Source organism: Acyrthosiphon pisum, chromosome A1 (genome assembly GCF_005508785.2).
Source record: "Acyrthosiphon pisum isolate AL4f chromosome A1, pea_aphid_22Mar2018_4r6ur, whole genome shotgun sequence".
Taxonomy (NCBI): Eukaryota; Metazoa; Arthropoda; class Insecta; order Hemiptera; family Aphididae; genus Acyrthosiphon; species Acyrthosiphon pisum.
This window is the reverse complement of record NC_042494.1, coordinates 55,709,329-55,720,577: the sequence shown is the minus strand read 5'-3', so window position 1 is coordinate 55,720,577 and position 11,249 is coordinate 55,709,329. Positions and strand designations below refer to the sequence as shown.

Sequence of the window (11,249 nt, the reverse complement as noted above, 5' to 3'; positions counted from 1 at the left end):
TAAAGTCACCAAATCAAAAAGGTGAGAAAGTCGATCTCAAGTAGAATATTGATGACGAATTCAAATCTGTTTTTAGAATTCTTATCGCTTCTTTAGGTCAATTGGTATGTTTGGAAAAAAACACGTCTAAAATACCATGTCGCGCATGTGTTAGACAAAAACAGAAAATCACGGTATCGAATCCCCTTAAAGACCTATATTATTCTCTTACGAGTTACAGCGTGTTCTACTGAATGGGTCGCAAATCAGAAATTTAGAAATACTGTAAGACTAAAACAAAATTTTGAATCATTTTTATTGAGCTTAATTTCTGAATTGTAAAAATCGTTATTTGTACTTGATGAGGACTTGATTTTGGGGTCTAAGTTCTCCAACTGCCCCACCGCTCCACCTTACAGAAGGTAAATAATAATTTAATGCATGTTTAAATTATTCTATTTATTTTGAATTTGAAATACTTTTTGAATTAGGTACAATAAAATAAGGTAACTAATTTTGTCAAAGAATTCCCTGTTTTCCCGTAATGATTTTTGGTTTTTTCCCAATTATAAAGAAACGGGCAGGATTTTTTTACCTGAGGCTCAATATACACTATAGATATAATAATATTATAATAATATGTATCCACACAAAGGATCAAATATTTAACAATGTTGTTTGTTTTGGTGGACACGTGATGGCATTATGGAGAGTATTGAAAAATAGTTGAAGTTCATAGAATTTGCTTACGTACATTCATTGTATAGTTTTTAGTTTTCTATTGATCATTATATACTAATAATATTTATGTATAAGGATGAATAATATACAAATTATTAACGGTTACATAAATATAAATTTAAATTATTTTGATAAAATAAAGATTGAATATGTCAATATAATATAATAGTGTTCTTTATTCAAGTTAATAACTCTTCTTATAATCACTTTTGACCAAACATTTTGAGATTATGATCGGATTGTGGACTGGATCTAGAGAGTTTGTTGGTGTATTTTTATATGATGCTAAAAAGTAAAAAGTGCGGCACATATTTTAGATAATAGTCTTAATAAAGATACTATTTAAAAATGTCTTCTTCCAATGTATCAGTAGTTTTTGATTGTACCTATTAGGTCATTATTGGACACAAGCCCGTTTATAATTAATATAAATAAATAATGTATATTAATATGTACGCTGTATTATATACCTAGTATATATATTAATTTTCGTTGGAATGATGGGGATTGTGGTATACAGAAGGTTGCACACCAGTGATATAGAGTATATTAAAGCAAATTGACGTGCTGTTATAAAATTCAAAAGAAACAATATTAACTTTGTTCATAGGATTATTTGAATAATTTTAAGGATAAAAATTTAAAAAAGTTCTTTTTATTATCATCAATGTTCTTATTCAATGTATAAGATGCCGGTTATTTACCATTGTATAGAGATAAAAATATAGATATTATTTATTTGTAAATAAATCTTGTAATTTTGTTTAACTGATTATTATTTCAAAACATAATTAAATTAGAATTTATTACAATGAAATTCATAGATATAATTGTATATTTATAATATATATATTCAATATCATAATTCATAAGCAATATATTATATTAATTTAAAAAATTGAATGTCATATTATTGAAAGTTTTTTAGTTTTAGTCTAACCATAATAATGTTTGTTTGAATATTTATTAGTGTCTTATGTATTTTTACATGTATACATGTAATTAACTAATTAGCAATGGTACCTAAATATTTTTTCTCATAACACTTGTTTTTACACACAAAACATTCAATAATACGAGGTTTGTGTAAAAAAGTTCAATTGCAGCATATTATATTATATTTCCACGCGACACACCAGCTATAATACCGCAAGTTATAAAATATGTTTCCAATTATCAGACAATGGGCGTTTATATTGAATACAGTACATTACATATTTTTTAAAGATCTATGTTACAAATTAATATACGATTATACAGGGGTATATCGTACATCGTATTTCGTATATTGTACAAATATATTAATATTAATTACTATATTTATATTTATTAAAATTTGAATTGCTCTGCTTATACCTATAACCTTATCCACTTAAGTCTATTTACGGAAATATTATTTGGACGATTCATAATTTACTCAGTTACACTTTATTATTTATGATGTATTATCTTCAAAATGTGTGACCATGTAAGTTATCCTTTTGGTATGTCTACAGAATTCCAATATAAAAATGTAAAATAATATTTGTATAACTATAATATTTAGAATAAATATACATTATACATATTTAAGTATTAGTTTTCATATATCGGAAAAATAAACCCGAAGTTATTGGTCTCATATTTTAAATAAAATAAAATTACAAAACATACGTTTGTATATGCTTAGGTATAATAATTTTATATATTCGCATAGATTAAGAGGCCGCTACCCATACATTTGTTGTCTCCGTCTCACACACGCACGGCATAGCAAATTGTTGTTCACTTGTTTCAATAGTGTGCTGTTAGTTTTGATACTAGAGTGAATTGACCTATTGTAAAAATTTTATGTAAAAACATTATCTGTGCTTAAGCGTTTTTCGAAATTTACATTTTCAAGCAAGATATGGGTATGTGAAATATCAAAAATTAAAAATGATCATATCTGGCTTGAAAATTAAAATATTGAATAATAGCTAACGCTTGAGCACAGATTATGTTATTATCTAAAAAATTGATAATAGGTCAAATCACTCTAATAGAAAAATTAACAGCACGCTATATAGAAACTAGTGAACGAAAATTTGGTACGTCGTGTGTGTGTAAGACGGAGACAACAAATGCATGGGTAGCATCCTCTTAAACAAAATTAAAACTGAAAATATATATGTATGTTCACTGACAAAAAAATAAATTTAAAAATATTATCCATCATAATATAATTTTTCTATTTTGTAACTTTTTATTACGCCTATAAAGACTATTTATTTATAGGTAGTTAGATACCTACAGTTTGGGTTTAGAAGCAAACAAAACAAAAACGTTTTTATCTTTTAAATGAATAATTCAAGATAAATTATAATTAATGAAAATATAAATAGAGAAGATAAAGAGTTATAGTGAAATGTATAAATTTAAATGCGTCATCTGTACGTTTTAATATTATGTTGCCTATTTACACTGTTCAGGATAATCAGTTCAACCAATGTTTTAACATACCAATCGCTTATTTAGTGATACATTTTAACGATAACGATATGTAATCTATAATATTAATAAATCTTCAAATTTTTATCTACGGGATTGCGTTAGTCATTATAATAAATTATATATACAGTAATGTTATAATAATTTTTGACTGAGAATTACAAAGTGACGTGGTATCGTGGTGGGAATATAGGTTCGACATTGATATTGCAATCTTATAATATAGTTCCCAGATATTCTATCCAAAAAAATACATCCATGAGATAATAATGAGACTACGAGAGCTTATAATTCACCCCCCTCTCCATCTTATTTTCAAAATAAATATTCCACAATACAAAATATATACATGTTATATAATTAAATAGGTAAGCAAAATAAATTTAGCAAACAACATGACCTTAGTCCTCATTAGGATACAGTACTTTTCGCTACGTATTTATTGTACATGTTTGGTGAAAAATAATAAGGTTAATTTAAAAAAAAAAGTTTTCCAACAAGATAACAATATTTGTTACAAACTAACAAACCATTTATTTTAAACGAGCGCGACTCATAAACACATTTATAACATTACAGGCAACTGCCATTAATATATTTTAAATAATGGTCATAGACATTAGATGCGTCCTTTATTAGTACCCACGATTGATGTAGATGACTGTTTATTGCCTCGACACGCCTAACTCGGTTCGTATAATCTTTGAAAAACGGACGATAAGTTAATGGTTTGATTGAAATCGTATAAAATCATTGAGAACGATTCGGATGTTGGGTTGCCACCGTTTACTTTAAAACTGACCAGTAACCAACGTAAATTATCGTATTTATCCGCTCGTCAGTAACGTCAAGCCAGGTTTCAACTTTCAACTACACCATGTCGTGTTATGTTCCGTATATTTAATAATAATTTGTAGGTAGATACTAAATTTAGTTGAATACTATGAATATTATTATATTCATAGTATTCAACTATATACAACACGTTATAGTGGAAACAAGGCTTAACCCATATGCATGAAATCCCCTCAACAATGGAAGGAATATACCCTGGCATAAAATCATCCGCCTAGATCGTGGTCCACGTTGTATACGGTATTCACAAACAATCGGATAACCACTCGGAATACTTTCTGTCGGCCTGTCTCTTTTGACCGCTCTTTTTCGTGCTGTTCAACTCTTGGGCAAATCGTTTTCGTTACATCATCCGCTCATTAACATTAATAGTGTGAACTGTGAATTGGTTAAAAGTATAAAAATAATTAATTTAAAATTAAATTCAATGTTCAATAGACAGGTATGGTAAGCTATAGTGCTATACGTTTATTACCTAAATCTAGTAAAAATTAATTTCTAATGATTATAGAAGAAGAGTTAGAGTAGGATCATAACTGAGGTTACATAATATATTATAAATAGGTATATAAATATAAATATATAAATAATATATATATATATATATATAAATTATTATATTATAATATAATATTATAAATATATCATATTATTAATACGTATATATAATAATTAAATTTACCTAAATATATAAAAATCTGTGTAGAAAATCGAAGTCCCTAAAAAAGTGCCACCTGCCCCCTAGGCACCCTCAAATACGTTTCAGGACATAATAAAATTATAATACCTATATAGGTAATTAATAAATAGTCCTATACGATATATGTTTGCATCCGTATAGAAATTGTTGTTGTAAACATTATAATAGATAATGCAGTTTTGTTAGGTTAAATAAAAATGTCAAAAAATTACAATTTTTACATTCATCCATTATTTTAATTAATTTTGATGTATAAACATAATATATATATATATATATATATACCTACTTTGTTTTAATCATAATATAACGACAGCATGTTCGGGTTCTCTATAGATCTAGTCTTCAACTATTAGATACAGATATTCCTATAATAATTGGAAAACCTTGGTATGTATTTGTAATTAGCATAAAGTATTGCGTCCAATTATTATTAAAATAGTTGCCAGTTTATAATATAATCGCCATTACCGAGTATATACAGTTCGGTATAAATGTATAATCGGTATTGTATTTAAAAGTCATTGAATGCGCGTAGAATGTCATTGTATGTCACCGAGCCTGAATGTAAACCGAAAACAAAGGCAATAATAATTATTGGCGTGTCTGAAGCAGAATCGCGCGCAACGTTAAGTAGAAAACGTGTGGACGGCTGTCGGACGGAATGAATAACGTTTTGTTCAGGTCGTATAATAATATTATGCTGTGTATATAATATGAGTACAGCGATATTATGGGCGACGATGACGACGACGACGACGACTGTGAAATACGTTTAGAGACCGCGACGCGCTTTGGGATGTGGTTCTTTACAGAGTTCGGGTGCAGTTAATATTTTATCAATTAGGCTGCCGTTTATCGTTTCATTAGGATTCTAGTGTTGTCGCCGTCGTCGTCACCGGGAATGGAATATCACGCCCTCCCCCCAACAGTCCCACTGCTAGCGTGCGTTTCATTGACGGCGGCGGCCGTATGTACACATCGTTGCGCGGCACACACAGCTGGCCGCGCTAATCTAAAAAATCAAACGGAACACGGCAGTAACACACAACACCTATATAATATACGGCAGCGGGCCGCCAGTACGTACTCGCGGCGTGCCGTCGTCGTTCCGTCCGCGTGCCAGTCGCTCTGGTTACCGTTGCCGAGCCGGCAGCGTGCGTGTGTCGTGGTCGTGGTGTTTACCGGTCGAGCTTCGCGCATTTTTCGCAAAGAAAACCGCGCATAGTGTGTCTTGTAATCGATATTACAATAATATTGTTATTATATGCGTCTATAATTTACCAAAACAATAATCATGCGTTAAAAAAAATTATATAATTATATATACATACCTGCATGGTTGATTTATTTAATTTAAAATATTATATTATTATACGCATTATACTATAAGTCATTCATAACGCGTTTTTGCGCGTCGTTTCGCGGATGGTCCACCTGCGTTTCCGTCGTATTTCCCCGGCCGTCCACGAAACATGTTGACCATGCCACCGGGCGCACTGCAAGGTCAGCGCTCGGCGGGCCCGCCCAAAGTGGTCGGCGAGATATTAAAACGCGGGGCCGGCACGACGCCGACCGTCGTCGAAGGGATTACGTCTGGCCCCGGTCGGAAGCGCCAACAGCCGTCCGGGGCGCCGGCGGCCGCGGCCATGGTAATGGCCAAGGACATGGCCACTGGCCGCGGTAAGTCGTCCGGCGCCGCCGCCGGTTCGCAAAGCCCCAGAGCCGCCCGGCCGTCGGCAGCTATTTCGATCCGACCGAAACCGGTCCCGCCCTCAGTATCCAAGAAAACACTGGCGACTGTCGTCGGCGGCTCCAGCAGGAAGCCGCAGCCGTCCAACAAGTGTCGTCGGCCCACGTCCGCCGAACGTGTCAAGGTATATACACCACTGTAAATGCTTACCTATACGGCATGTATAGGGTGATATAGATATATTATCTGTAGTGAATATAGGGATCACTCTTATAATATATATCTAAACTTTAAGAGAACGTCGTCACATCCGAATGTGTTGTCTTCGTCTTATGAACCAACAAAATAGCAAATTTGTGTTCAACAGATTTTGTGTAATAAGCTTTAATAATAAAGTGAATTTTCTTACTATCAAACTTAAAGATCTGATTGTAAGAATATTATCGGTGTTTCCTCGTGAGATTTTGCGATATTTAAACTTTTAAGCAAGTTATGAGTATGTAAAATATTACAATTAAAATCCTACCTAAACTATAGTTGGAAATTTTAATATTTGTTAATTATTCGGTACTACATACACGTTAACGTTTTTAAATAAGTTACAATGTTACATAGTAATCTAATTGCGGCTGTGCCATGAATTTTTTTTAAAAAATGGTAGTGTTAACTAATCTTTTCCGACTTTATTGAAACACATTTCATGTGACATGTAACAAAAATTGTGAGAAAAACGTTATAAAAGTCACCCTATATATAATAATAATAATAATAATAATATACTTTATTCAGTTTGCATCGTCGTCGAGGGTGACATACAGAGCGTTATTATAATATATCATTTGTAGGTATAGGTGTGTGCGACTGGTTTTCGAAAACTACAACGTATTCGACACGTCTCCGCAACGGCGTACGCAGGGAATTTATATATTATATTATGTGGAGTGATAATAATATGTTATTATAATATTCGTAATATATTATGCCTACACGTGGTTTGGGCGTTATTGCGATCCGTTTCTGTCGTGTCCATGACAATTGTATCGTAGGTATTATATATTGTATTATTATGCATGTTCTCTTTTTCTGGACCGTTTTCCGGTCGTTCTGGGAATAAATAAAAACGACACTTTACGATCACGATAAATACACGTTTTCAGACTTTCGACCATCGCACTCGCCATAAATGCATAGTAAATAATAGACGTATATTTCTCACAAATACATTTATTATGATATAAAATTATGCTCGCACGTTTTGTTTTTTTTTATGCGCGTTTAACAATTTACAATTCGAAAACGACTTTCCGGGAGTTATCGCTTCATTAGGTTATATTATGTAGTTTTTAATTTTGTTCGCACAAACCGCGGCGACTTAAAAACTGTACACCTACTTACATTTGTACGATTTAATATAACGGGATTCGTCGATGTTAATGAAAAGCCGTATGCATTGTTTCGGACGGGTCGCCATTATTATTGTACTGCTGTCATAAGAATTTATTGACCTCATTGACCATTTGAAAAGATTATGTTATATAATATAATAATATATTCCTGTTTCTCACACTTGTTAGAATATGTGTGTGTCGTGTGTGTACCTATGTCCTATATAATATTGTGTATAATTTTGTAATACGCGCATTTACCAGTTTTGTTTTCTTAGCTCATATAATTTATTATATTATGTTGGGTTTTAGATTTTAACCCCGTAAAAGGATCAAACCTAAATCATTCAAATACCTTATCGCTAGTATATACTTGTTCAGAATCGAAAAATTATACCCACATGGACCGTATATTTCTCATATTATTTTATTTTATTATTTCCCAATTAATAGTTGTTATCCACACTCCACGGGCCTTTTGACATGTGGTATTATGATTATCAACTCAATATTTAATAATATATAAACTCTAGCTATACAAAGTATAAACCGATATTATTCTTAAATTATCTTAAATATTATTTTTAATATTTTAGTCCTTTTATATATTCTGTTTTTAATATAAACAACATGATAGATATCCTAAAATGTTGTAGTTTTTAAAATTTGGCGAACAATATATTGGGATTGGTTTTTAAGAATCTCTCTTCGAGTGTATACAAGAAATTCAGTCAAAATTATTATCTTTTTAAATACATGTATTCTTTGTATACATGTCCTATCCCAATATTATAATGAAATTTTTTCTTAAATGATATGTTTAATTATATTGTTTTCCGTTACAATAAGTTTAAGCGTTAAATTCTACTTCGTGCTCGATAAAATTTCCAATACATGACTACGTTTATTTTTAGCTATAAAAAAAGTTATGGATTTAAATGTTTGATATATTGATGAAACCTGCAAGATATTGGATACGGTTCAATTGAACCGTTAAAAAAACCAAACTATACATGACTACACGTCAACGCACTTATTGAATGCGCTCGTTGGCCGTTGCATTATTATACATTTAAAATTGATTATTTTATAACATAGTGTATATATAACTAATAAGTAATACCCAATACCCTAGTCAATTCATTTTTAATTGATAAGTAAATTTTGGTTTATTATTATTGAAACAGCGTTAAATATTTTTATAGTTTTTTCTTTGCCACCAAAGTAAATTAATTTGTCGATTTGTCAGTTTTTAACTTGTTGAACATTACATATTGCAATTGAAATAATCAAGTTAAAACAAGTTATTAATGTTGTATACATCTGGTTTTTTTAATTTATTTCTCTTACTAGTTGGATATACTTTAATATATTGTCCTTTTAACGAGTTGTTTGTTTAGTGAATGCATCATTGATTTAAATTTATGATTTTCAGAAGATATATATTTATTTGAATAATCAATAAAATATAAAGTCACCCAACCGATAAAAAAACAACGAAAAACGTATTCTGTAGTTTAAACGTTACATTATTTCTTAAAACATATTAACATAGTAAACGAAATGAATCTAGGAGTTTTTTATTTTATCTACAACCATATTATATATGTACCTATATAATATAATTACCTATAGGCTATAATACAGTTGAGTCTCGATTACTCGAAGCTCAAGGGGAATAAATAAATCTAACTTAAAAATGTTTCGAGTTATACACCTAAAATACAACTTATACTTAATAATACTTCAAGGGACAAGAAAGAAATTAGTTATTAAGCATAGGCGGATTTAAGAGTTCAAATAAAGTAGGAAAATCCATAAGAGGGGTAGTAACAGTATGCATATCACGCATATCACTACTACATAAGTTAGTAGGTAGGTAGGTATACTTAGGTTAACAAAATTTTTGTTTTTATTAACCTAACTTAACTATGGTAAATGATATTGCAGTTTGAAATATAAAAGGTATTTATTATTTTGTGGTAAAAATGAACTTTATAATTATTTAGGCGGGCCACAGTATAGGTACATATTAGGAGAAGAGGACCTGTCGGCATTTGCCAACTAAAGACCGTTATATCCACTATTGTTATTAATGATTTCGATTTTCGACTCAACTGTATATGATATAAGAATTAAGAATACATTTAATGAAGATTTTCCGATGGAAGGTTATTTTTCACATATCAAATTAATTAAAATAATATACACTGTAGTCTGTAATACTGTAATACTGTGTTATAAGAACTATTTAAAAATATTATAAAGTTCATTTTCCGTTTTATATGTTATCTAATAAAATAAGGATGGATGAATTAGTTCAACTACAGTCGAGTCTAGATAACTTGAATCCCCCCAAAAAATATAAAAATAAATTCGACTTAAAAATGTTTCGAGTTACCTACCGAGGTTCAAGTCGTCTCGATTCGACTGTATAATATATCAATATATAATATTATATACTTACATATTATCCTATAGGTACCATGCATGATATATACTATATTTTACTTTACGTCTTATTTTTGTTATAATGTATTACGAATAACATTTGTTTCGTGTCCGTTAAACTATTATAAGAAATACAAACAAATAACGATTTATATTTAAATCTCAAAAAATCTTGTATTATACCTGTTTTATAAATTATAATAACTTAACGAATGTTTTTTTCCGCTTATTTTTTGTTTATGTTTTGGCATATTATAATGTATGTAATATGTATACGTTTGTTAGTTTAAATAATAACATAAACAAGGATCGTAAATACATCTGACATGGTAATCTAATCTATAGTTTCTTGTTTAATCACAATTGTATTGTACTTCACCCAGGGTCAAAAATATCTGTATATACAATATACAGTTGCATCTGTATTAAAAAACTGACATTATATAGTGTTGTAACGACTGCTAAAAATTAAAACATCTGAAATATTTTTTTCCTTTGTCTTTTAGTGTTTGGGCAATTGTTTATTTAAATTGTTTATATCTCTTTACATTTAGGTACTTACTTATAAGGGGTGATTCTTTTATCATTGAACATAGCGTAGTCCTTATAATATTATTATATTTTATTCGTTGCTATTGTGAAAACAAAGCGTTACAAATTAATGAGGTAAAAAAATGTAACGTACCTTAATTAAAAACCTATTTTAGCGGTTTTTTTCGTAGTTTTTCGGTAGTTTTTCTTGACACTTTCTAAAACTAGGGAATTTTCGATTTTTACCTCCCAAAAGTACCAACTATAGGTTCACTGTTCTATCATAAAAGATGATGATCTCAAAAATCAACACACGTCATTGTAAAACAAATACATTCTTTTCGCTCCGCTAAGAATCTAATATTCAGATTAATTTAAGAAAAAATATTTTTTTTATTTAACGCGCATTAGATGTTTCACCATCAAAAATGGTATTAACGTATTA

At 30.2% G+C, this 11,249-nt stretch overlaps 1 protein-coding gene across 4 annotated transcripts in view; it reads left to right on the top strand.

Moving 5' to 3' along the window:
- The window catches only part of LOC100160513 (myosin 18), a 62,227-nt gene that overhangs the window by 21,302 nt on the left and 29,676 nt on the right, over window positions 1-11,249 (top strand). The window contains exon 1 of one of the 4 annotated variants that reach the window (XR_510843.3): window positions 5,090-6,621. The exons of the other annotated variants lie outside the window; for them this stretch is intronic. The gene's annotated coding sequence lies outside the window, so the exon portion shown is untranslated. Of the gene's footprint in view, window positions 1-5,089; window positions 6,622-11,249 lie in introns of those variants that run through there. 4 annotated transcript variants of the gene reach the window in all.